Below are 26,911 nucleotides of genomic sequence, written 5' to 3'. Positions count from 1 at the left end.
TGCATGATTAAGCACACAACCTATCATGAATTTGAGCACACAGCATATCATGAATTTGAGCACATAGCATATCATGAGTTTAGGCACATAGCATATCATGAATTTGAGCACATAGCATATCATGAGTTTAAGCAAATAGCATATCATGAATTTGAGCACACAGCATATCATGAAGTTAAGCACATAGCATATCATGAAATTGAGCACACAGCATATCATGAACTTAAGCACATAGCATATCATGAAATTAAGCACATAGCATATCATGAAATTAAGCTCATAGCATATCATGAATAGGACCTAACATAACAAATAAACATCAGAGCATGTCATACTCTTATCATATCATAAAGCATTGCATGTGAAGTTCATGGAAAGAACATAATTAGGTCTCTAACCTTAGTAACAAGTGGTGGCCGAAACATGTAGAGATGGCTTAGGTTAGCAAGCAACAAAAGAGCATGTGAACCCTAAACATTTAACATTTCTTAGAACATAAGGAACATCTTAAGCATGTTTGGTATAGGTTCCAAGCTTTCTAGGTTCTTTTTCATATCATGGCCGAGACCCATTAAGCCTCATTTTTGGATTATAAGCAACATACAAGCATGAAAAACCCTAACAATGGCCACATCATATTTCATAAGAACAACTTGAACATGTTTGATTTTGGTTCCAAGTTCTCTAAGCCTTTAACCCTAACATGGCCGAAACCCTAGCAACATGTTTCTAGGTTACAAGTAACATGAAAAGATTGAACTTCATACTAATATCTCAGTACATATCATGAGAAGCACCATAAGTACTCTTAGTCTAAGTTTCAAGCTTCTCAAGCCCTTTAACCTAATGTGGCCGAACCTTGTTAAGCATGGGGATTAGGTTTCTAGTGGCATAAGAGCATGAAGACCATAAGAACTTTCTTAGTATTCATTACAAGGAATAACATGGACCACTTAGTTTAGAATTTAAGCATCCTAGGTCTTAAAAGCAAGTGTGGCCGAGAGCTATAGAGCAAGAATTCAAGTTTCTATGCAACAAGCAACATAAGAACATCAATTTATTTCATATCTTTTCATCAAGAAGGTCATGAGTATCTTAGACTTGATTTAAACTTTCCTAGGGCTCAAGCCTCAACATGGCCGAATCATCATATGCATAAAAATATAGTTCAACTTAACATAAGATCATGACATAACATATTAGCTTCATATCTTGTCTTATGAGAATCATAGCATGCTTAGGTTTGGGTTTTAAGCCCTTCTAGGCCCTCAACTCTATCATGGCCGAATGTTCATGAAGATGAAAATCAAGTTCAAATCAACATACAAGTGGAAAGAAAACATTAATAACACCTTTTACCCTAAGGTACATATCATAAGGACAAGAGAGCATGCTTGATTTAGGTTTAAAGCTCTCCTAGTTCTTTTGTTCTTGCTTGGCCAAAAATCTAAGTTCATAAACTTATGTTCTAACCAAACATTCTAGCATGAAAATATTAGTTTAGTCCCCTTACCATAAGATACATATCATAACAACCATCATGAACATACCTAGTTGGTTTTTTTTTCAAAGTTCTTTAAACCTTTCTTTTTGCTTTGGCCGAAACCCTCTTGAAACAAACATAGGTTTTTAAGCAATATATTTACATGACAATCATTTAGCTATTGTACCACAGGTGAGGGAACTTACATCCTTTCGCTTGTGGTTTTTCTTAAGGAGAAAAATATCCTAGGAGCCAAGGAAGGAGATAGCTTCTTCTTCTTGTACCTCTTCTTGTTTTTCTTGCTTGAAAAGGATAGGTCTTGTAGGTGTCCTCTCTAGATTTACTTTTCTTAAAGAGGAACTGAGCTTAGTGTTCGGATCAAGGAGATGGGGGAGTCCTTGGTCTCGGTGGAGAAAGGAAAAGGAGGAAGGAGGAGGAAGAAGGAGAAAATGAGAGATTTCCTTTCTTATTTTCCATTTATTCACCATGAGGGGAATTTATGCCTTCATTAATTCCCTCTCTTAACTCTCCCATGTCTCTTCTCTTGATTCTCACAAAAATGAGAAGAGGGAAAGGTGAGGAAGGCAACTTGCCTTCTTCTTGTTCCTTCTCTTAACCAAGAGGAAGAAGAGGTAAGAAATTTGGTTTTCTCTTGCTCTTTGCTTTATTTTTTTCTTCTCTCCTTTAACTACCATTTTTATTCCTTCCTATTCATATGTCACTCATTATCCTAGTGGTGATTATGTCATTAGTCTTCCTCCATTATTTGTGGGAGGTTCAAGGTTCAATCCTTGGCCTCCACCTCTTACCATTTATTTTTATTTTGTTTCTTAGTCTTCTTTTTTTCTCTTATTCTTTCTATTTATTTCCATACTCTAATGAAAATAATACTCATGTACTTATAAAAATTCGTGGGTGTTACAGATACTACGGGCATACGGGATCAAGTTGAACCCGCAGAAGTGCTTGTTCGGAGCAAAAGATGGTCGTTTCCTAGGCTACATAGTCACCAAGCAAGGCATTAAGGCCAACCCTAGCAAGGTCAAAGCGCTACAGGATATGCCGCCGCCCAGAAGCTTGAAGGAAGTCCAACGCCTTACAGGCCGCATAACAGCACTATCCCGGTTCATCTCCCGGACGGCCGATCGGAGCATGCCCTTCTTCAAGATCCTGCGTCGAGCAACCAAATTCCAATGGGATGAGGAGTGTGACCGAGCGTTCGAAGAATTAAAGACCTACCTCAACTCATTACCTTTATTAGCTAAGCCATCTGTTGGCGAGGCTCTCTGCAATTATTTGTCTTCAACCGAGCACGTGGTCAATTCAGCGCCAGTCCAGTAGAACGGCGAAGAACAGCCGGTGTATTTCCTTAGTCACATTCTAAAGGATGCTGAGTCCCACTACACTGGTCTTGAGAAGCTTGCCTTCTCACTTGCTCTTGCCGCTCGAAGGCTCCGGCCCTATTTCCTGGGACATACGATTATCGTCATGACGAATAGCCCCTAAAGCCGAGTTCTACTGAACCCTGAGGCGTCCAAGCGGCTGATCAAATGGACCACAGAGCTTAGCGAGTTTGACATACAGTATCAGCCCCGGACGGCAATCAGAGCGCAGGCGTTGGCAGACTTCATCACTGAGGTACAAAATCCCGAGCCCGAAGCCACCTGGAAGGTGTATGTAGATGGATCGTCCACTCGGCAGGGAAGTGGAGTAGGCGTGTTGTTGGTCTCCCCTCACGGAGAATGGATACACCTATCCGTACGGCTGGATTACAGAGCAACCAACAATGAAGCGGAGTATGAGGCGCTTATAGCGGGTCTGCAGGCTGCTCGGCATGTGGGAGCTAGCAATGTTTTAATTCATTCAAACTCATAGTTGGCCGCTCAGCAACTTTCGGGAGCGTTTGAGATAAGCAACATTAGGCTAAAGCTTTATGCGGAAGCCTTCGCCAAACTGAGGGCCGGTTTCCGAGAGATGGTGGTACAGAAGATCCCCCGCACGGCTAATCAGGCTGCAGATGAACTGGCTAAGCTGGCCAGTTCGATGTCACCAATCGTCATTGAGCAGCCAGTCGAGCAAGTGTCCCTGGTCGCCCACATCGATCGGATGGAGGGACTCATATTCCCGAATGACTGGCGAACGGCTGTAACAGAGTTTCTAAAGTCTGGAACAACGCCGTCCGATCGGTCGGAGGCACATCTGCTCAGAAGAAGAGCTAGTCGGTTCTTCCTCATTTGCGACCAGCTCTACAGAAAGGCATTCTCCAGGCCTCTTCTTAAATGCGTCGGCCCGGAGGATGTGGACTACATTCTGCAAAAAGTACACCAAGGTTCATGTGGCGGACATCCGGGCGGTCGTTCGTTGGCAAGGAAAATTCTTTTGGCCGGCTACTTTTGGCCGACTTTACAAGAGGACGCCGCTCGAACAATCGCCACATGCTTATCCTGCCAACGGTACCACAGTTTCTCACATCGTCCCACAGAAGAACTAAAAACTTCCACAGTGTCCTGCCCATTCGATCAATGGGGCATGGACATTGTGGGCCCATTTCCCATGATGACCGGACAGGGAAAGTTCTTTCTAGTAGTAGTGGACTATTTTTCAAGTGGATTGAAGTCGAGCTGCTAGCTAAAATAATCGAGGAAATGGTCAAGAAATTTATATGGCAGCATATCATTTGTCGGTTTGTCATCCTGCAGTGGCTCATCTCCGATAATGGAAGGCAGTTCGCGGGTCAGCAGCTCAAGGAATGGTACAAGGGGTACGGTATTCAGCAAGCCTTCACCTCTGTAGCCTATCCCCAAAGTAACGGGCAAGCCAAAGTCACCAATCGGGAGATCTTATGAGTTCTCCGGGCTCGGCTCGACCATGAAGGTGGCAGTTGGGTGGACGAGCTGCCTGGGGTATTATGGGCGCTCCGAATGACGCCAAAGGAGGGAACAGGAGCGACCCCCATTCACCTGGTGTACGGTGGGGAAGCCATCGTCCCGGTAGAAGTCGGGATAGAATCTGACCGGATCAAAGTCTACGACGAGAACAATGCTGAGCAGAAGCATTTGGAGCTAGACTTGGTGGACGAGACGCAAGCTAAAGCCGCTATTCAGTTGATGGCGTATCGGCAGAGGATGAAGCAAAATTACAACAGACGGATAATTCTCAGATCATATCAGGTCAGCGATCTTGTCTGGAAGAAGGTCAAGCCGGTCGGCGACGTGACCAAGCTGGGAGCTCCTTGGGCCGGACCGTTCAAGATTGTCGAAAAGCTCCATTCGGGCACCTACTACCTCGAGGATGAAGATGGATGGAAGCTAGAGCGACCGTGGAGCGCAAATCACCTCCAGTCGTACCAAGCTGGGTGAAAGGTGTGTCATTCTAACTCATAATGTTCAATCTTGTTATATTTTTTGACCGCAGGAGTAAAATCAAAGGAACAATTTATGCCGAATGAAGACCGTCAAGTGGCGACATTAAATCCCAGAGTCGAACCGGCGACTATAGAAACCCCGGCTTGAAAACCGTCGAGAGGCGACGTTAAATCCCAGAGTCGAACCGGCAACTATAAAAACCCCAGCTTGAGGACCGTCGAGCGGTGACATTAAATCCCAGAGTCGAACCGGTGACTATAAAAACCCCGGCTTGTAGACCGTCGAGCGGCGATGTTAAATCCCAGAGTCGAACCGGCGACTATAAAAACCCCGGCTTGAAGACCGTCGAGCGGCGACGTTAAATCCCAGAGTCGAGCTGGCGACTATAAAAACCTCGGCTTGAAGACCGTCGAGCGGCGACTATAAAAACCCCGGTTTGAAGACCGTCAAGCGGCGACGTTAAATCCAGAGTCGAACCGACGACTATAGAAACCCGGCGAAGAACGCTGCTGCGACGTAAATCCGAGTCGAACCGCGACTATAAAACCCCGCTTAAGGACCGCTGAGCGCGACGACTATAAAAACCCCAGCTTGAAGACCGTTAAGCGGCGACGTTAAATCCCAGAGTCGAACCGGCGACTATAAAATCCCCGGCTTGAAGACCGTCGAGCGGTGACGTTAAATCCCAGAGTCGAACCGGCGACTATAAAAACCCCGGCTTGAAGACCGTCGAGTGACGACGTTAAATCCCAGAGTCGAACCGGCGACTATAAAAACCTTGGCTTGAGGACCGTCGAGCGACGACGTTAAATCCCAGAGTCAAACCGGCGACTATAAAAACCCCGGCTTGAAGACCGTCGAGTGGCGACGTTAAATTCCAGAGTCGAACCGGCGACTATAAAAACCCCGGCTTGAAGACCGTCGAGCGACGACATTAAATCCCAGAGTCGAACCGGCGACTATAAAAACCCTGGCTTGAAGACCGTCGAGCGGCGACGTTAAATCCCAGAGTCGAACCGGCGACTATAAAAACCCCGGCTTGAGGACGGTCGAGAGGCGACGTTAAATCCCAGAGTCGGACCGGTGACTATAAAAACCCCGGCTTGAAGACCGTCGAGCGGCGATGTTAAATCCCAGAGTCGGGCCGGCAACTATAAACCCCCCGGCCTGAAGACTACTGAATACCACTCGGGAAGAATGCGTGCGAAGGAGTAACATTAGCAGAGACAGAATTTTATATTGGCGCATCGTATAAAAATAACACAGTCAAGTAGGTTGAAAGTCAGATTAAAGAGGATAATTTTAACTCGCAGAACGGCGAGCATACAGATGCAGCTTCAAAACATAAAGAGAAAGACAAGCTAAAAACGCTTCTCACTCCAAGACCTCAAAGATGGGCTCGGGGATGATTTCTAGCAGTCCAGCAAAGTCTTTGGGAGGGATAGAGGTCATATCCGGGACTTGGCCCTTAACCTTCAGATAAACAGTTGTCGCCTGGATGGCTTTGTCAAAGGCCAGTACTAGCCAATCGCTAAACTTCTCGCCAAATTCGTCCGAGCGGAAGTAGTTCTACTTCAGCACCATGAAGCGGCCTGATTCACCGTCCTGATATTCCTTTAATGCAGCTCGGGCAGTGTCAAGAGTGTCTTGGAGATCTTTCTTATCTCCTTGAAGTTTAGCTTCAGCACCCGATCGGCTTTCCCGCTCGGTGGATAGCAGGTCGGCTAATTCTTGGACGCGCTACTCCAGCGCTTGGGCCTGCACATTCTTCGCTTCTAAATCAGAGATGGCCCTATTCTTTCTGTTGGTCACCAGCTTCATCTCCTAGTCGTGAGATTTAACCTGGGCTTCAAGCCCAACTACCCGGGTTTCCAGACCAGAAGACTTGTGCCGCTCGGCCGCAAGCAGTTTCTCTATCTTGCTTAGTTCAGACCGAACTGTAGCATACGAAGGCCCCTGAGCAGGCTTCCCTCCATAATTTGGAGTTTCTTCAACTCTTCCTCTAGCGTAGCCAGGCAGTTGCTGACCGCGATGTTCTCTACCCAGTTATGTGCTCAGATGAAATAATATCAAGAACCAAGTTAAATAGTCATGCAGTGTGTTAAGAAGCATACCCCAGTAGCTTGCTGCAAGTGGCTGTCGCCGAGCTGGCCAGGAGTCATCAAGGCGACGCGGGCCCTCGCATCCTCCCATATCTTGGCGAGCGGTCCACGGATAGTGATCTGATGCTCCGGGGTGACTGGCCTATCAGCCGCCAGAAGAAATTCTTCTGTTAGGAGATGGAGGACGGCCTTAACCACTCGATGGCCGCTCAGATCCGATTGGGCTGAAGCTGCGCGGCTAGACGACTCACCGAGCGGGGCAGAGATTATACCAGAGCGCCTAAGCTGAAGATGAGCTCGTGGCTGGGAACTGACGGGTTGCGCCCCAAGGGAAGCCACAGGCAGGTCCAGCTGGGAGGGAGTGCGGTCCGTAGATATGGCCTCGACTGAAGCGGGGGCCGGGGTGATTGCGGCAGAGGGGGCGCTGGCCTGCTCTGTCACCGGTTCCACAGATGTAGCTGATTGGGTGTGGAGATCCATCCGTTGCTGTTTGCGTATTATCAATGGGGAGTCTTCGACCGAGTGCCCCGCTTCTTCCGACGCTGGTTGTCCGGCAGACGAGATAGCATCACCGACCGGTGCAGTTGCAGGGATCCGAATGGATGACACTCTGACCGTGGATGGAGCTTCTTCGCTCTCACCCTCGTGTGAGCCGACCGGTTCGATGCCCAGATCGGCCATCTCCTTAGCGGTCGCCGCCTCTACCTCGGCAGCTTTCAACCTCATTCGATCAGTAGCCTTGGCACACCACATGATGTCGGCTACATAAAAGAAGAATAAATCAGTTAGACCAAAAGGAAGGGGGACGAGAAAAACGCTTACCCATGATGTCCGGAAGCTTCGTTCGGATCGGGCTCAATCCGAATATGTATAGCACCCCCTCGTAGAGCAGTTTGTGGATGTTGAATCTCTGCCCGACCAGCAGATTGGCTGCATGGCGATAATCTGGCTGGCTCTTGTATTTGCCAAGGTCCGGCGGGCTCGGCACAATGGTCTGCCATTTAGTACGAAAAGATGGCCGCTCGGGAAAACGAAGGTAGAAGTAGTTCTCTTTCCAATGTTTGTTCGAGGTCGGCATCTTGTTGAAGAAAACAAGACCGATCCATGACTGGAAGAGAAAAGTGTCCCACTCAGACTGTTTGGGATAATAGAAGTAGTGGAAAGTTTTGGGGACTAAGGGGATGCCGTGCAGCCTAAAGAGGACAACTACCCTGCACAGCAGCCTAAAGGAGTTAGGGACGAGTTGGCCGAGCGGGAGGCAGAAGTAGTTGCACACCTCAAGGATGAACGGATGAATAGGAAAGCGCAGACCGGCCACAAACTGGTCTCGAAAAAAGTAAACAGTGCTGGTCGGAGGGTCGTATGGCTGATCGGAGGGTGTGGCTAGTATTAGTTCGTAGTCAGATGGAAGTTCGAAGGTTCGGGTAAGGCTCAGCGCATCCCTCTCGTCGAACCGGCTCTCTGTGGTGGTATACCAAAGGCCAAGGGCGAGGTCAGATTGATGAGAGGAACTGGCCATTGGTGATAAGGGCCAAAGCAAGAAATGGCAAAGGTTAAGGAGAAGGATGGCCGGAACAGTGTCTAAGGGGGGGCACGAATATGGCGAAATCACAAAGAGAAACGCAAAAGAAGTGAAAGGAGAAGGGTGAAGGAGCCTTACAGAAGATGTGACCGAAGGAGGAAGCGAGGGATCACTGGAGTGTAGAGAAACGAGTTCGCCGGAACACTGAGCGAGACTAAGCGAAAGCTCTCGGATGCGCACGCACGATAATGTGAAGCGGCTGGGGAAGAGGAGATTCCCTTATAAACGTTGGGCTCGATCGACCGGAGCCGTCTGATCCAGGTCATGAGATCCGAGGAGCAAATTCGACCATCAAATTCGAAAAGCCAAAGGTCACATCAACCCTGATAGCTCGAGCGAGCGGTGACCGCTGCGCGACCACGTGGCGCCCGCTCACAAGTCATATTTAATGAGCACCATTATGTGGGCATGGTCGCGTGCTCAGCCTTAACGGAGTTGATTTGCACAAATCCCGAGGAGCTTCTAGGGATACCAGCATTGACCACTGCCGGAGTGGCATGACAACCACTGGCAAACAAAATTTGCCAAGTGCTAACCTGTGGCGTGCCGATTGGCATCACCCATTTGCGTAGTACCAGATCGGATAGACACTAACATCAACAGCCGAGTGGCAGACACGCCACCAAGCCAACGGTCCAGTCAGTCGGACTTGCCACCTCCTTCGACTAGACTTGAAGGGAAGGCATATGATCCGGTGGTAAGGATCGGGGGCCCACAGAGGAAGGGGTCAATGGCATGGGAGAGTCAAAGGTCCGGCCGAGCAGGGAGGAATCTCCTGGCCGACCGGCCTGGGTAGACCCCAGGCCGGCACGAAGATAGCTCGACCTTAGGTTGAGCTTCCGACGCTCACAAGCTCCTTTATAGAGGAACTGCTATGCCGAGTAGCTGAGCTGCTAGGCCGAACGGCAGAACAACTAGTCGGTGCCCCATCCGAGTATATGACCGATCGACCGTCTCACCCGGTCCGAGGTGCGTGTATACCCGGGCGCCCTGGAGGCCGAGCGATCAGCCCGACCGGCCCGGTTAAAGACAAAGGGCTTTGAAGAGGACAAAAGGGGTAGCTAGTGATATCATTCTCGAGACGTCTGCCGCCGACAAGCAACATGGTCGGCGGCCGGGCCGTACCAAGGATCGTACGAAGGAGGTTTCCACTGCCATGACAGAGATATGCTCGGACAATTGAGGTATGGCGTTAGGCATGCTTTTCTGACACAGTCATTCCAAGGTATGCTTTAAGGAACGTGCACGCCTTGGGAAGCGTGCATGCGACTCTCTGGGGTTCTATATAAAGACCCCTGGACTTCGATGGAGGTATGATTTTTCTCCTTATCTACTGTAGCCACAGTGTCTATTCTGCCTCTGTCTCTTCTTGCCATCGCCTGACTTAAGCGTCGAAGGGTCGTCGCCAGGAACCCCTTCCCGTCTCGACTTTGTTGCTGGTTCATCGGAGGCTATGTCACTGCGAAGATCACCGGGGAGTAGTAGAGAGTGCCACGTCCCTAGTTTCCATCGACTCAGTGCGCGGACAGGATCAACATTCATTGCCCCACCTGTTATAAGGGGCCTAGCTCCGCCCCTGAATATATTTGTTGTGATGTGTTGTGAGTTTGATATGTTGTAATATTGTTTGTGATGTGTTGTGAGTTTTGTTGTAATGTATGATGAGTTTATTATAAAAATTATCGTTTGTGATGATTGTAGTAGATTAGATTTAAATGTAAACAGGGAAAATGAAAAAAAAAATAGGGAGGTGACTCTGGTTTGTAGAGGATATTAGCAACGAAAATTTTGATTTTCCATCTCTATTAGCGACAAAAATTTTAATTTTCTGTCACGGATAGTGATAGATATTTTGACTTTCCATCACTAATTGCGACGGATATTTTGACTTTTCGTCACTAAATGCGACGAATATTTTGATTTTCTATCACTAAATACTAACCACTGATACACTCTGAGTATTTACGATTAGCGACGGAACATTAATTTCCAGCATTAATAGCGACGGACTATTAAACTTCTCATCACTACTATCTCAACGTAAATTATATTACGTTCGTGTATCAACGATGGATATTTAATATCAGTCGCTACTTTTAATAATGGATGATTAATATCCGTCACTAGATCGTCAACGACGAATAACTAAGCGATGGTCTGCATTTCATTTTTAATCCATTGTAATTTATCTCTAGCTACGGATAAGATTAGAGACAGAAATATTTTATCACTAATTGATACAATTTTTTTGTAGTGTTCTACTCCAATAAATAAAATCCATATGTACAAAAAAGTTCATCGCCTGAAGAAGGGCATTGGATGGTTGTACATACTTGCGGTTAACTTTTTCTCTTTCGGCAATTTACCAAAAGGCGTACTAGGTTTAATGTATTTACCAAAAGGCATATCACCGTTTCGTATTTACCAAAAGGCGCAGGTAAGTGATGTGTAATACCGAATATAGCCCTCCCGCCAATCTCCTCTGATCAGTCATCATTTCCCAGGCATTCGAACCACATTTTTCAATTACTTTGATTTTAAAAAAATAAATTCGATGATTAATGTACCTCCCTCTTCGTGACATGCGAGTGTAGCTCCCTCTTTTGAAACCCTAGTTTAGTGACCTCGAGTGCTTCTCAAGCGGCATCAAGCATTTCGGTTCAATTAAAAACCAGGACTGTTCGCACGCCAACAGTGAAGGATTCTAGGGTTTACATCAATCAGCTAGTATCATAATGGCGTAAAGACGTCGATCGGGTGCATCATCATCCTCTCCACATCAATTAGCTGTAAAGGTTATCATTTTACAAACTCTGTGATCTTGAGAAGTTGAAATAGTATGATTTTAATTTTTTTTATTTTTATAAAGTATAGGGTTCAGTTGATGTTGGATAGAAACTGCATTGGAACAGTGTCCTCGGTCACTTTAAAAGTTTTTTTCAACCATCAACGAAGAAAGGAACGCATGAAGGGTCTGTTATTTTACATGACCGACACATAGTGCTGATTAAATAGACACCCTTTCGTATTTTTTTGGACATAGAAGATATGTAGCACATCCGTGGGATTTTGATAAATATATTTCAAAATTGGGATTCAAGTAGTCAAACCTTTAGATTCTCAGGTACAATTTATAATTTTGTATTTTAATCACAAAGTAGTTGTATGGTAAAATTTAATGTTTTGTTAAACCTAGGCCTGATACAATGCCGTATCAGGCCCAACGTGGGCCTGATACGATGCTGTATCAGGCCCAACGTAGGCCTGATATGGCATCGTATCATGTCGACGGTGTTCCTAATACTTTTGTATGTGTTGGTAGAAGTCTAATAATAATTTAACTTGGTCAGGTGTTCCGGTGGGCTTCACAAGAGGAGACGTTTCATTGCTGCTTGGTATTGCAGACCGTGGAGCTTCAATTCCGATCAATTCAACTAAAGCAGCCAGTGACCTCTTTCTAACATACTTCTCAAACAAAAAAGAAGCTACTAGATCAAGAATTGAGGAGTTACTTAAATTTTATGGCAATCGCGTTGAAGGCGAAGATGATGTTTTATTATTTTACAGATTCTATATTTTGTATATATTTGTTTGTGTCTTATTTTCTTCTAGTACATATAAGGTCCCTTTAAGTCTTATAGATATAGTAGATGATTTTGAGAATCTTGATAGATTCAACTGGGTTGAAGCAATCCATGAATTTATGGCTCTATAATTACCTAAGATTGGGAACATATTTTCATCAACTGACAAAACAGTCTAACACCAACCTCCCTTACCTAAAGGGATTTGCTGGTCTTTTGGTAGTAAGTGTATAATTTATGTGAAATTTTTTAATATTTTGCGAACATTTTTAATATAGTTAACCCTTGTGATGGCCAACCAGGCATGGTTTTTGAAGCATGTTCCAATCCAAAAACCATACAAAATCAAAGGAGCAAGAATAAATAAGTGGAGGAATATTCCTTCACATATTAGTAAGATGAGAGAATTGATTGACAAAGTCTCATCTGAAGAGGTAAATTTTGAATACTTTGACTATAGTTTGGTTAAAAAGTCTTGTTTTAACATGTGGTTTAATATTCTTACAGGTTGTGATTGACCTAATCCCTAACCAAGATGAAAAATCATTGGTTGAGAACCTTGCTAGCGTTGCTGACAGTCCACCTGCAATGGAGGCATCACAAATTGAAGTCACTGAAGTAGGAAGGTAGATTAATAAGGAGTGTTGTAATTGCATTATTCAAGCAAACATAATTAAAGAGCTAACATTGGAGAACATGCAATTGAAGGAGAGGGTGAAAGAATTACTTAAAATAGTTGAAAATAAAGGCATGGAATCTCAATATAGCGAGCTTGTAGACGATCCTCAAATTGAACCTGTAGGTGTTACAACAAGAAGTAGGAGACGGCGTGACAGAAGTCGCTATGATTACAGGGACACTCTAATTGATAGTCCATTGTGGCTCAAAACTTTACCTAAGAGGCAGCATAGAAATATACAAATAAGTGAGCCTGCGGAGAAAGATACAAGTCTAGGAGAAGGAAAAAAAGTTGTCAAAGAATATGGTGTTATGGGCAAGGGGAAAGAAAAAAATTGATTTGGATGAAATGGAAGAAGAAATTAATATTGTACAATTGATGGAAGACAAATATGATGAAGAGGCAGAGAAGGATGTAGATATGTTTGGCAAATATGACAAAATGAGGAAACAAGCAATTGCTTTAAGACGATATATGCAAATTTCATTGTAATTTGTTAGATTTAATGGATTATCTAATTGGCTTTTTGTGTTTGTGTGCATAGTATGTGAAGACGCAATTTAAGTCTTCCAAGAAAAAAAAACAAGACGAAGAGGTGGCGTACTTGTTAAAAGCCTTGGAGGAAATAAAGTATGTAAATTACATTAGTCAAGACTATTATATGCTTCTCGTATCGTTTGAGCTAAGGTTATCAAAATTAAATTTGTAAAAATAATCTCTGATTTGTTTACTTTGTAGGTTTACAAATGATATAGTTTGGGAGGAACCACCCTTTTGTTTAAATTTGTATTTCCTTTTATCTGGTGTGAATGGAGAGATGTTGACAAGAGGGGATGTAATCGACACGTATTGTAAAATTCTATTTAGGGGGGCATTCCTGTTTGGAAGTACATACAATAAGTCAATATATTGTTCAACATTCTTCACAGTAAGGAATTGATTTGAGTATAGTAAAATTTAGAATTCTTTTTATTATTTGGTTATGTATGTATGACTTTGCATATTTGTAGTCATTAATGAAATCGTCAAGTAAGTTTGCCTTCCAACACCTGATAAAGACGGATAGAGGAGATGAAGAGGTAAGGTATATATTTATACCTTTATGCAGTGATAATGCACACTTCCACTTGCTGCTGGTGGACACCAAATCAATGACGTTCAATTAGTACAATTCTCTAGCAAGTGGAAGTAAATACAAATATGAATTTGAAGCAGCGGTGAGCATCTAATAATAATGTGTATGGTTGTATTTTAATATAAATGCTAGTTGATGAAAAATGGAAATTTCCTCTTCAATCTTCAGGTATCAGATTTTAAATTATATAGTCGTGAGCACGTTGCTGCTATTCATCCAAACTTGGAAAGGCATTATCCGTTCGAAAAATGGGTCTCCCGCACAATAGAATGTCCACAACAACAAGCAAGGTAAATCGAGCACAAAGTGTGAATATAAATTATTGATAAAAAAAATATTGACCATAAAAATGTTGTTGTTTACAGCGTTGACTGTGGCTTCTTTGTGATGCAATACATTCGATGTCTCCTATATGATATGAAGATAGACTTCAAACAAGGAGACATGAAAAAGATTAGAATTGATGTAATGGTATCAATTTTGAGGGATAAGTATTTTAAAACATTGGATTAAATATCTACTCTTGTAAGGCAAAAACTTGTATAGAATGTAAATGAACTTATTACGTTGTGTAGGTAGTTTAATATCTTTGTATGTAATCTTTGTTGTATAATACATTGGTATGTAGTATATGAAAAAATTATAAACTGTCACTGGAATATTAATAATATTGCATAGTGATTAGTCAAATATAAGTCATAATATACAAAATGCGATGCTGGTGCTTATCAATGGAAAGAGACATAATGTATATAAGTTATACTACACACCATTTCTATCTTCTCAAAACTAAAAACATGGTAACGGTTGTGATTATTTAAAATATCAAATAGGCTCGGACCAACAGTCGGTTTCAAGAGCACAATGTCACTAGGTTCGGTGCCAACTGGCACGGAGCAATACCTTCTTAGAAATGGGGTATAAATACGTTTTGACACCAGATATACCTTCTCCCCAGTCAGACCTTCACAGGGAACGTGATTTCAGGTAAATCCAAGTAAGGGATTCGACCCATTTCAGTTCGAGTGGTATTCTAGAGTTGCAAGGACTCCAAATCTACTAAAAAATCGTTATTTAAAGCTCTATAGGTGTAGGGAAAAAAATAAAATATAATCAGCCTCCGTTGGGCCTGATATGCTTCAATATCAAGCCCAACGTGGGCCAGATATGAGTGAATATCAGGCCCAATGTAAACGTGGTATCGTATCATTTTATAAATCATTAAATCTAACTCCCCCTAATATAAACTCCAAACATTCTAACAGTGTCCTGATAAAAAAAAAATAACATCAATTTTAAAAGTCCCCTTAAGAAAAGTTGTGCATTGTTCCGTGCCAACTGGCACGGAGCAATACCTTCTTATGAATGGGGTATAAATATGTTTTGATACCAGATATACCTTCTCCCCAGTCAGAACTTCACAAGGAACGTGATTTCAGGTAAATCCAAGTAGGGGAGGGCCATCAGTGGGTTTTTGTCAAAACCCACTGATGGACCTAGACACCTCTGATTCGACCCATTTCAGTTCTAGTGGTATTCTGGAGTTGCAAGAACTCCAAATCTGCTGGAAAATTGTTATTTAAAGCTCTATAGGTGCAGGAAAAAAATATAAAATATAAAATATAAAATATAATCAGCCTCCGTTGGGTCCGATATGCTTCAATATCAGGCCCAACGTGGGCCTAATATGAGTGCATATCAGGCCCAACGTGGGTCTGATATGAGTGCATATCAGGCCCAACGTGGGCCTGTTATCGTATCGTTTCATAAAACATTAAATCTAACTCCCCCTAATATAAACTCCAAACATTCTAACAGTGTCCTGATAAAAAAAATAAACATCAATTTTAAAAGTCCCCTTCAAAAAAGTTATGCACTGTTCCGTGGCAACTGGCACGGAGCAATACCTTCTTATAAATGATTTCAGGTAAATTCAAGTAGGGGAGGGACATCAGTGGGTTTTGGTCAAAACCCACTGATGGACCTAGACACCCCGGATTTGACCCATTTCAGTTTGAGTGGTATTCTGGAGTTGCAAGGACTCCAAATCTGCAGGAAAATCATTATTTAAAGCTCTATAGGTGCAGGGAAAAAAAATAAAATATAATTAGCCTACGTTAGGCTTGATATGAGTGCATATCAGGTCCAACTTGGGCCTGATATGAGTGAATAGCAGGCTCAACGTGGGCCTGGTATCGTATCGTTTAAAAAAATATTAAATCTACCTCCCCCTAATATAAACTCCAAACATTGTAACAGTGTCCTGATGAAAAAAATAAAGCCTAACGTGAGCTTGATATTGATGCATATCAAGCCTAACGGAGGCTGATTATATTTTATTTTTTTCCCTGCACCTATAGAGATTTAAATAATGATTTTTCAATAGATTTAGAGTCCTTGAAACTCCAGAATACCACTCGAACTGAAATGGGTCGAATCAAAGGTGTCAAGGTCCATCAGTGGGTTTTGACCAAAACCCACTGATGCCCCTCCGCTACTTGAATTTACCTGAAATCATGTTCCCTATGAAGTTCTGACTGGGGAGAAGGTATATCTGGTGTCAAAACGTATTTATACCACATATAAGAAGGTATTGCTCTGTGCCAGTTGGCACGGAACAGTGCACAGCTTTTCTGAAGGGGACTTTTAAAATTGATGTTATTTATTTTTTTCATCAGGATACTGTTAGAATGTTTGGAGTTTATATTAGGGGGAGTTAGATTTAATGTTTTATGAAACGATACGATACTAGGCCCACGTTGGGCCTGATATGCACTCATATCAGGCACACGTTGGGCCTAACATTGAAGCATATCAGGCCCAACGGAGCCTGATTATCTTTTTTTTCCCCTGCACCTATAGAGCTTTAAATAACGATTTTCCAGCAGATTTGGAGTCCTTGCAACCCCAGAATACCACTCGAACTAAAATGGATCGAATCAGAGATGTCAACGTCCATAAGTGGGTTTAGACCAAAACTCACTGATGGCCCTCCCCTACTTGGATTTACCTGAAATCACGTTCCCTGTGAAGTTCTGACTGGGGAGAAGGTATTTCAGGTGTCGAAACGTATTTATACCCCATTTATAAGAAGGTATTGCTCCGTGCCAGTTGGCACGGAACAGTGCACAACTTTTCTGAAGGGGACTTATAAAATTGATGTTATTTATTTTTTTCTTCAGGACACTATTAGAATGTTTGGATTTTATATTAGGGGGAGTTAGATTTAATGTTTTATGAAACAATATGATACCAGGCCCACGTTGGGCCTGATATTCACTCATATCAGGCCAACGTTGGGCTTAATATTGAAGCATATCGGGCCCAACGGAGGCTGATTATATTTTATTTCTTTCCCTGCACCAATAGAGTTTTAAATAATGATTTTCCAGCAGATTTGGAGTCCTTGAAACTCCAGAATACCACTCGTACTGAAATGGGTCGAATCAGAGATGTCTTGGTCCATCAGTGGGTTTTGACCAATCCCCACTGATGGCCCTCCCCTACTTGGATTTACCTGAAATCACGTTCCTCGTGAAGTTATGACTGGGGAGAAGGTATATCTGGTGTCGAAACGTATTTATACCCCATTTATAAGAAGGTATTGCTCCATTCCAGTTGGCACGGAACAGTGTACAGCTTTTCTGAAGGGGACTTTTAAAATTAATGTTATTTATTTTTTTCATCAGGACACTGTTAGAATGTTTGGAATTTATATTAGGGGGAGTTAGATTTAATGTTTTATTAAACGATATGATACCAGGCCCACGTTGGGCCTGATATTCACTCATATCAGGCCCACGTTGGGCCTGATATTGAAGCATATCAAGCCCAACAGAGGCTGATTATATTTTATTTTTTTCCCTGTACCTATAGAGCTTTAAATAACTATTTTCTAGCAGATTTGGAGTCTTTGCAACTCCAGAATACCACTTGAACTGAAATGGGTAGAATCAGAGGTGTCTAGGTCCATCAGTGGGTTTTGACCAAAACCCACTGATGGCCCTCCCCTACTTGGATTTACCTGAAATCACGTTCCCTGTGAGGTTCTGACTGGGGAGAAGGTATATCTGGTGTCAAAACGGATTTATACCCCATTTATAAGAAGGTATTGCTCTGTGCCAGTTGGCACGGAACAGTGCACAACTTTTTTGAAGGAGACTTTTAAAATTGATGTTATTTATTTTTTTCATCAGGACACTATTAGAATGTTTGGAGTTTATATTAGGGGGAGTTAGATTTAATGTTTTATAAAATGATACGATACCACGCCCACGTTGGGCCTGATATTCACTCATATCAAACCCACATTGGGTCTGATATTGAAGCATATCAGGCCCAACGGAGGCTGATTATATTTTATTTTTTTTCCTACACCTATAGAGCTTTAAATAACGATTTTCCAGCAAATTTGGAGTCCTTGAAACTCCAAAATACCACTCGAACTGAAATGGGTCGAATTAGAGGTGTCTAGGTCCATCAGTGGGTTTTGACCAAAACTCACTGATGGCCCTCCCCTACTTGGATTTACCTGAAATCACGTTCCCTGTGAATTTATGACTGGGGAGAAGGTATATCTGGTGTCGAAACGTATTTATACCCCATTTATAAGAAGGTATTGCTCCGTGCCAATTGGCACGGAACAGTGCACAACTTTTTTGAAGGGGACTTTTAAAATTGATGTTATTTATTTTTTTCATCAGTATACTGTTAGAATGTTTGGAGTTTATATTAGTGGGAGTTAAATTTAATGTTTTATTAAACGATACGATACCAGGCCCACATTGGGCCTCATATTCACTTATATCAGGCCCACGTTGGGTCTGATATTGAAGCATATCAGGCTCAACGGAGGCTGATTATATTTTATTTTTTTCCCTATACCTATATAGCTTTAAATAATGATTTTCCAGTAGATTTGGATTCCTTGCAACTCCAGAATATCACTCAAACTGAAATGGGTCGAATCTGAGGTGTCTAGGTCCATTAGTGGGTTTTGACCAAAACCCACTGATGGCCCTCCCCTACTTGGATTTTCCTGAAATCACGTTCCCTGTGATGTTCTTACTGGGGAAAAGGTATATCTGGTGTCAAAACATATTTATATCCCATTTATAAGAAGGTATTGCTCCGTGCCAGTTGGCACGGAATAGTGCACAGCTTTTCTTTTCAACCCTATGGAAGGGGACTTTTAAAATTGATCTTATTTATTTTTTTTTTATCAGGACACTGTTAGAATGTTTGGAGTTTATATTAGGGGAGTTAGAATCAAGCTTTATGAAACGATATGATACCAGGCCTACGTTGGGCCTGATATTGAAGCATATCAGGCCCAACTGAGGCTGATTATATTTTTTTTCCCCTGCACCTATAGAGGTTTAAATAAGGATTTGCCAGCAGATTTGGAGTCCTTGCAACTCCAGATTACCACTCGAACTAAAATGGGTCCAATCAGAGGTGTCTAGATCCATCAGTGGGTTTTGTCCAAAACCCACTGATGGCCCTCCCCTACTTGGATTTACCTGAAATAACGTTCCCTCTGAATTTCTTACTGGGGAGATGGTATATATGGTGTCAAAATGTATTTATACCCCATCTAAGAAGGTATAGCTCCGTGCCATTTGGCACGGAACAGTGCACCTCTTTTATTTTCAATGACCGAGAAATGCTGTCCTATCTTATTTTGCAAGGATTACTACAATCCCTTTGTGCGAGTTTTATCTCATTTATATTTCACCACATATTTACGTGACTTTGAAATTATGAACCCCTTCCTGTTGAATTGAAATGTATCACATTTTTATTTTACACAATGGAGATATGGTGTGAAGTATTATTTCTGCCTTGCAGGTGACGGTTTACACTTCTCATACCTACAATAACACTGTAACACAAAATAAATACTCCATAAACCTATATAACAGAAATATCACTCTCCACAACTGTTTTCCTTACAATCCTATATATGTACTTCATACAAAACATATGGCTCAACTCCTCCAATTTACAATTCAGTCAAAAACCAAGGGCTGACGGCATTCTACATGTCCTCCGATTATGACCCAGTTGTTTGCACCTGCTGCATTTGATTTTTACCTTCCCATTTTATTTCGACTCGATCCTTGCCTTCTTTCGCCTACCAAGCTGCACAAGGCTACAGGGACATAGCACTATAATGTTGTTGACTCCCCTAGGCCAAAATTCCTTGCTTCGACAGGGGTAAATACGATCCATGTATATCATTTTCCAATTCTGTGAATGATAATAATGCTCATAATATGGGAGTGTATCCATGTTCTAGTGAATTATGACGGTAATTGCATGTGAGCAAGGCAATCCTGAAATTTGAAACTCCCCACAGTTACAATATTTTCTCTCCAAATCAACAATGTATGAAGCACCCCATGTCTCTACTTCCATTTCAGATTGAGAGTAGGGGTGGACTTTATATCGTTTAGCTTTTTCCCTCCTTGATTCCATTTCTTTGGTAGCATGAGGTGTCAACGCAACATACCATTTCGATGCTTCCTCCTTACAGTTAAAGAACCATTGAGCTACCTTTCTTCTGGTATTATCAATTAACCTGTTTATCAAAAGTTCATGTGTCTCCTTGAACAAAGCATTTAAACTCTCTACACAATTGGTGGTTAGCATTGTGTACCTTCTGCCACTAAAGTGTGCATTAGCCCATCTTTTAGGGTCAATGTTCTGAAGCCACTTATGAGCATCTAGATGTTTTTCAAGCATGGACTGCATTATGAGATCATATTGTAGTGTTGTGTTTGCTAGAGCTGCTGCCCAAAACAACCCTAAACCTGACCTATTCTAGTATCTGTTACCATATTGCAAGACATGTGGTGGCAACAAAAAGCATGATGGGCAGTAGGGTAGACTATCCTAACTGCTGCTATAATGCCACGATGTCTATCTGATACTATACTCATTGACTCTGGATCAACATTAAAGAATCTTTTCGTATGATCCAGAAACCACTCCCATGCAGACCCACATTCAACTTTAGCGATTCCAAAGGCTACTGGGAGGACATTGTCATTAGCATCTATTGATATAGCCATCAACAACACACCCGGATATTTGCCTCTTAGGTGTGTGGCATCAATTCCAATTAATTTACGAAGATAAGACCTGAATACTCTTCCACAAGCTCCAAAACCCCAAAAACAGCGTTGGAACTGATTAACCTCATTCCTGTGTAGTGCCACATAGGTTTCAGGATCCCTGACTCTTAACTCACGCAGTTATAGTGGAAGATCTCTTTATGCTTGGTCATAATCTCCAACAACCTTCTTCATCGCTTTCTCTCGAGCTATGTATGCTTTTCTGTAGGATATGGTCACTCCGAACCTGGCTTTTATATCTGCTATAATCATACTTGGCTTGTATTGTTCATTAGCAAGAAATTGCTCTTCAACAAAAGAAGCAACAAAGGATAAAGAGCATGCTTGATGATCATCACTTTCCCTAATGGTGCCACATTGGTGTTCCTTTATATATTTCGTAACAATGAACTCTACATCCCCCCTGGCAACTACTCTCCACTTACACGGTTGATTGAAGCTGACAGCTTTTACTTTATTTTTCTGAGTGTCAACTGGGTTATATCTCATATGTTTAACCATGGCATGCTTCACAAGTTCATTCTTGAACTCTTGTCGAGACGGAAATATCTGTCCTACAAAAAATTCATGCTAATCTGTTGCCTCTTCAATTGGCCTTTGGAGCAATCGAGAATTTAGAATATATGGATCATCAGCTATTGGGAACTCCTCCTCTAAGTCACTGTACTGTTCTTGAGATATTTCATATTGTTCAATCTGCATATCATCAGCAAAGAATTCTTGTACATCTGTATTGCATTGCATTTCCTCTCTATTTTGGTTATAATACCCTTCCTCCTCACTCCAAGTAGGCTCATAGTAATCAACAAGTGTTGCACACGGGTTCAGAACCTCATCTTCTTGAATACTAGCTTCTTTATTTAGATCAAATGTGAAATTATTGCTTGTATTTCTATTTGTGTTAGGCACACAACTATACTGCGAAGATGATGGAATATTTGTTCTGGCTACTTCTCCTACATTAGCTGCATGTCCAATGCTAGAATTTGCATCAAGAGTATTCCATATCTCAGAGAGAATTTCTTCAGTTATATGATCATCCCTGATAAATAAATTACAAACTATTTTAGTAAATTTGCAACTACATAATCTATTGCTGTAGTTAAATTGTAATTTTGCTCAAACTAGGAAGGGGCTGATGTAAAAGCAAAGTTTTAATCACATAACACTTTATCGATATCAAGCCCCTTTTGAATCATATACTTCTTATAAATTTGGACCACCACTGACTAAATTTTAAACCAAAAATAAAGACATTTTAGCCTAACTTAACTATCAACGTCAGAAACTAACATGACTTAAATCGATTAAGTCTTCTATTACATCATAATTCAGGTGTTGTTGAATATTATTGCCCCCACACAACCAAAATAAACCATAACACTTTTTGCCGCCACCCTTCCCACCAATACTGTCATTTTTATTTACCATCAATACCCTAATTTACAGTAAAAAAAATCAATATATACATGTCTAAATCTTTAAATGTGTGCTTCTACTAATTTCCCTCTTGCAAGAAGTTTATCCTTCTCGGCTGACGTTCTTAACTTAATTTGTCCTTGGTCTCCTCTAGCAACTCTTACGCCATTATGCCATAAACCTAACTAGTCAATTGCAATCCTGCCAACCAGCACGAGCAGTAATGGCAAGTGCAGGGTTCATATTACTTTCAAGTTTATAACACCACACAGAGGGATGGAGGGAGAGAGACGGTGACAAGACGTGCATTCGAACCATAAATTATTTTTCAATTCTATTTTCAGCTTGGATGCTTGAAAAAATGTATTTGAAAAAGGCGGTTGCTAGGTCAGCCAAAGGGGTAATCTGGGAATAGATTTTGGTAAACTGCGCCTTTTGGTAAATACGAAATGATGATACACCTTTTGGTAAATACATTAAACCTAGTACGCTTTTGGTAAATTGCCATTTCTCTTTTCCTATGAAAAAGTACATTGCGGTTAACCTTTTCTCTTTTCCTATAAAAAAGTACATTGGCTCTGATAGTTTGGCCAACTACCTTTTCTTTTCCTATTTCTCGCTCTCTCGATCAATATTCGTAATACAATTCTTCACCTAATAAACCTTTTTATGACGTGAGACAACAAGAGCAGTCAATAAATACTGGAACTTAGATGACAGAGATGACATAAACCTCATTTCTATAAGAGCCTTCTTTGATATTGCAAAATTCCCTTTCCATACCGAAGAAAAGGTGTTGGGATCTTATGCGCAAAAATAATAGTAATAATAATAATAATAATATATAAACACAGTAGAAAAATAAATTCCTCTAGAGATCCATGTAAATATAATATACTCATTATTCTACTCTATCATGATAGAATATTTACCTTTGTTAGGTGAATGGTACAATTCCAGCAATAACTTTGATTCTTTTGATCTCAATGTGATCAAAGTGGTCGCCCATCTTCGATATCCACATGAGCATGTTCTTCGTTCGTCTCACAAATTTAGCCTTTGGAGAAGAACCACCTTCATGGTACTAGCCACTTAGATGATTTGGCCAAGAGAAGAAGAAAAGGAAGAAAAAGATCAAGAGTTTCTCATAAAAATTCTTACTCAAAGCCTTATGTATTCTTCAAGAAATACCAAGAGTTTGTCTTTTAGTCTTCTTCTAATAATGATACCAATTAATCTACATTATCTTTTTAATGGGTTAGATTTTAGTATATTGGATTAACCATTATTCCAATAACCCAATGAGTCTGACCCATTAATTCAACGAGTCTGAATAATTCAGATTACAATCAATCCAATTTAAGTCTAACTCAATTATTCTAATTCGTATTAGACTTAACCTTATGGTCTTAGAGTCCATCATATTTTATCAAATTAAAATATACTCATCTCCAAATCAACATGTTCTTTGTGTGTGACCCAATAGTCTCTTGTAACGTTGGCAATATATCTAAAACTATTTTAGATACATAAGTAATGAGTGACATCTAGTAATGTACCATTGCTACCCAAGTGATCAGAATATCGAGACCCGACCTAACCTTTCTATGTCTTTTATCTTGTATAATTTGGTTTTTCTATCCTTAATATCTAGATTGATCAATGAGGCATAGACCGTGTCATCCTCTTATCAATCTTTGTGTTTCTTGATCTTTAAGTAAACTCACTTAATAAAATGAGTTCAATATCTCATATTGACTTATTTGATCATGATCATGCATTTTAATAGTCCTACTTGATCAAGGGGCCCACAGATATCACTTTCATCATATAGAAGGGATATATCTCATTTATATCACTCACATCCCTCCACATAACTTATTAAATACCCAGTGATTGATTTTATAGCCCACCTTGCTACCAGTGACGTTTATCGATACCAAAGTACATAACTCCTTATGTAGGGAACCATAGCGACTTCGGGTCTAAAGACTATTCATACCAATAGTTATTATGAGAATATTTATGACACTCATATAACGATCCATGAAATATTTTTATGGCAGATCAATTCAGTACATATTCTCTAATATATACTCATGTGTCAACTTGATATCTTATATTCATGACTTGTGAGATTAAGTCATCAATTGGCTTACATGCTAGTCTCAGTGCATTAATATTATCCTTGTATATTAATGCTTGACTAGGAATAGTTAAGAACAGTGTTCTATATATATCTACAGTCTCCCACTATCAATTTAATCAATTAATATGTTATAGACTAGAATCTACCACCCTAGGATATTATTATACTTTTTCATCTAATAAAAATTTGATGTAAATATAATAACCATAAACTTTATCTTTTATTAATGAAATATGATACAAAAGTTCCTTATCAATCATCTCATAATTAGCTCTAAGGGTCAATACTAACAAAAGGTGGCTTTGATCATCATGTTCAACATTCACTTATATGTCTAGAACTTCATTTCCAATCAAGAACAATAGACTTCCATCTTTCCACCTCACAAACCTTGCAATAGTTTTATAAGACTGTGCCATCGCAATTCTTCACCATTCTCCAATGCATAATATTGTACTTTGAGCAAATCAATTTCTTTACACAAGATTTATCAATTACAAAAACATCTTCTTCAACATATGTCTTAGGATCAAAAGGCTTGATCATGAAAGTATACACCTGGAGCTCGTTGGTGTTGTAAATCTCGATCTTGATGCAGGGAGCATCAAATCCAGCAGATATTCCTTCTTCTCTCCTTGTTTAGATGCCTCTTCCTTATTTTATGATGCGACCCTAGGGCAACATGGGCCCTTTAGGACAACTTCGAGCGATTTAATGATGTTGTTCAAAAATTACCAAGCGATGATGTCACTAGGGTCATTGCCGCTTGCATCAAGGGCATTACAATGTCAGCAGAGGCACTGATCAGGAGTTTGATGGCCTCAAGAGAAGATGCGGAGTCGCTGTCGCTGACAGTGGCATAGTAGAGAGCAATGGTGTCATTGGAGGCAGTGCTCCAATTAGCCTCAACAGGACATGTAGCGAGGATGTAGTTGATGATGGCAATGCTACCACAGGGGGTCGTAATCATGAGTGGCATAAGCTGCTAGTTTCCCATACCTCGACGTGGAGAACGAACGTACCAACTGTTGGTTGCTACTCGGAAAACCTAAAGGTTCCACTATACAAAAATTTTGTACAAAGGTCTGAACCTTTTCCTAGCTACCACGTGTTCTTTTAAATTAAATTTTGGATCACCTGCGGAACTTAACACGTTTGATCCAAAACTTAATCTATTTGTTCTTTTAGGTTTTGACTTGGATCTCCTGCGGAACTTAACACGTTTGATCCAAATCACCTAAGTTATTTAATTCCATTAAATATTAATTTCCAAAATTGGTTCCCAATACTGACGTGGCGAGGCACATGGCCTTCTTGGATATGGGAGCAACCACCACCGACTAGACAAAACCTTTTAAGGAAAGCTAATATTTAATTTCCTAAAATAACTTTAGGTCAACCGAAAAGAACAATCAAATCACAAGGAAAAGAAAAACAAAAGAACACTATATCGAAAACAAATTCGAAACACTAGAATCGTATGCCTCTTGTATTTAGTATTATTTCCAAAAATAACTAGTATGATGCGGAAATAAAAATTACTAGTTATACCTTTTAGAAAGACCTCTTGATCTTCTACCGTATTCCTCTTCTAACCTCGGACGTTGTGTGGGCAACGATCTTCCGAGATGAGAACCACCTAGGCACCTTCTTCCTTCTTCCTTCAAGTTTCGGCCAAGCATAAGAACTTCCAAAGGATGAAGAATTTTCCACCAACCAAGCTCCAAGGGATGCATGCTTTCTCTCCTTCTTCTCCTTCCTTGATCCGGCCATATCCTCCAAGCTCCAAGAGATGATAGATTTCGGCCACAACAAGAGGAGAGAAGAGAAAGGGAAGGGTCGGCCACCACACCAAGGAAAAGAAAAGAGAGAAAGAAAAAGAATAGAGTCGTTCACCATGAAGCCTCCTCTACCCCCTCTTTTATAATCCTTGGTCTTGGCAAATAAGGAAATTTAAATAAAAACTTCCTTAATTCTTTTGCCATAAAAAGGAAAATTTATTTAATTAAAAATAATTTTCTCTTCTCCAATTTATTTGGCCGGCCACCTCTTTCCCCAAAACAAGGAGAGTTTTAATTAAAACAAAAATTAAAACTTCCTAATTTGTTTCTAGAAATTTATAAAAATTTCTCTAATAATTTTAATCCCTTCATGATTGGTTAATAAAAAGAAATTTTATAAATTAAAATCTTTCTTTTAAACATGTGGATAATTTTCAAAAAGGAAAGTTATCTCTAAAAATTAAAATCTCCTTTCAATCTACAAATAAGGAAA

The sequence above is a fragment of the Zingiber officinale genome, chromosome 7A, assembly GCF_018446385.1.
Source record: "Zingiber officinale cultivar Zhangliang chromosome 7A, Zo_v1.1, whole genome shotgun sequence".
In the NCBI taxonomy this organism is placed as follows: Eukaryota; Viridiplantae; Streptophyta; class Magnoliopsida; order Zingiberales; family Zingiberaceae; genus Zingiber; species Zingiber officinale.
The sequence above is the reverse complement of the archived record's forward strand: the minus strand, read 5'-3'. Positions refer to the sequence as shown.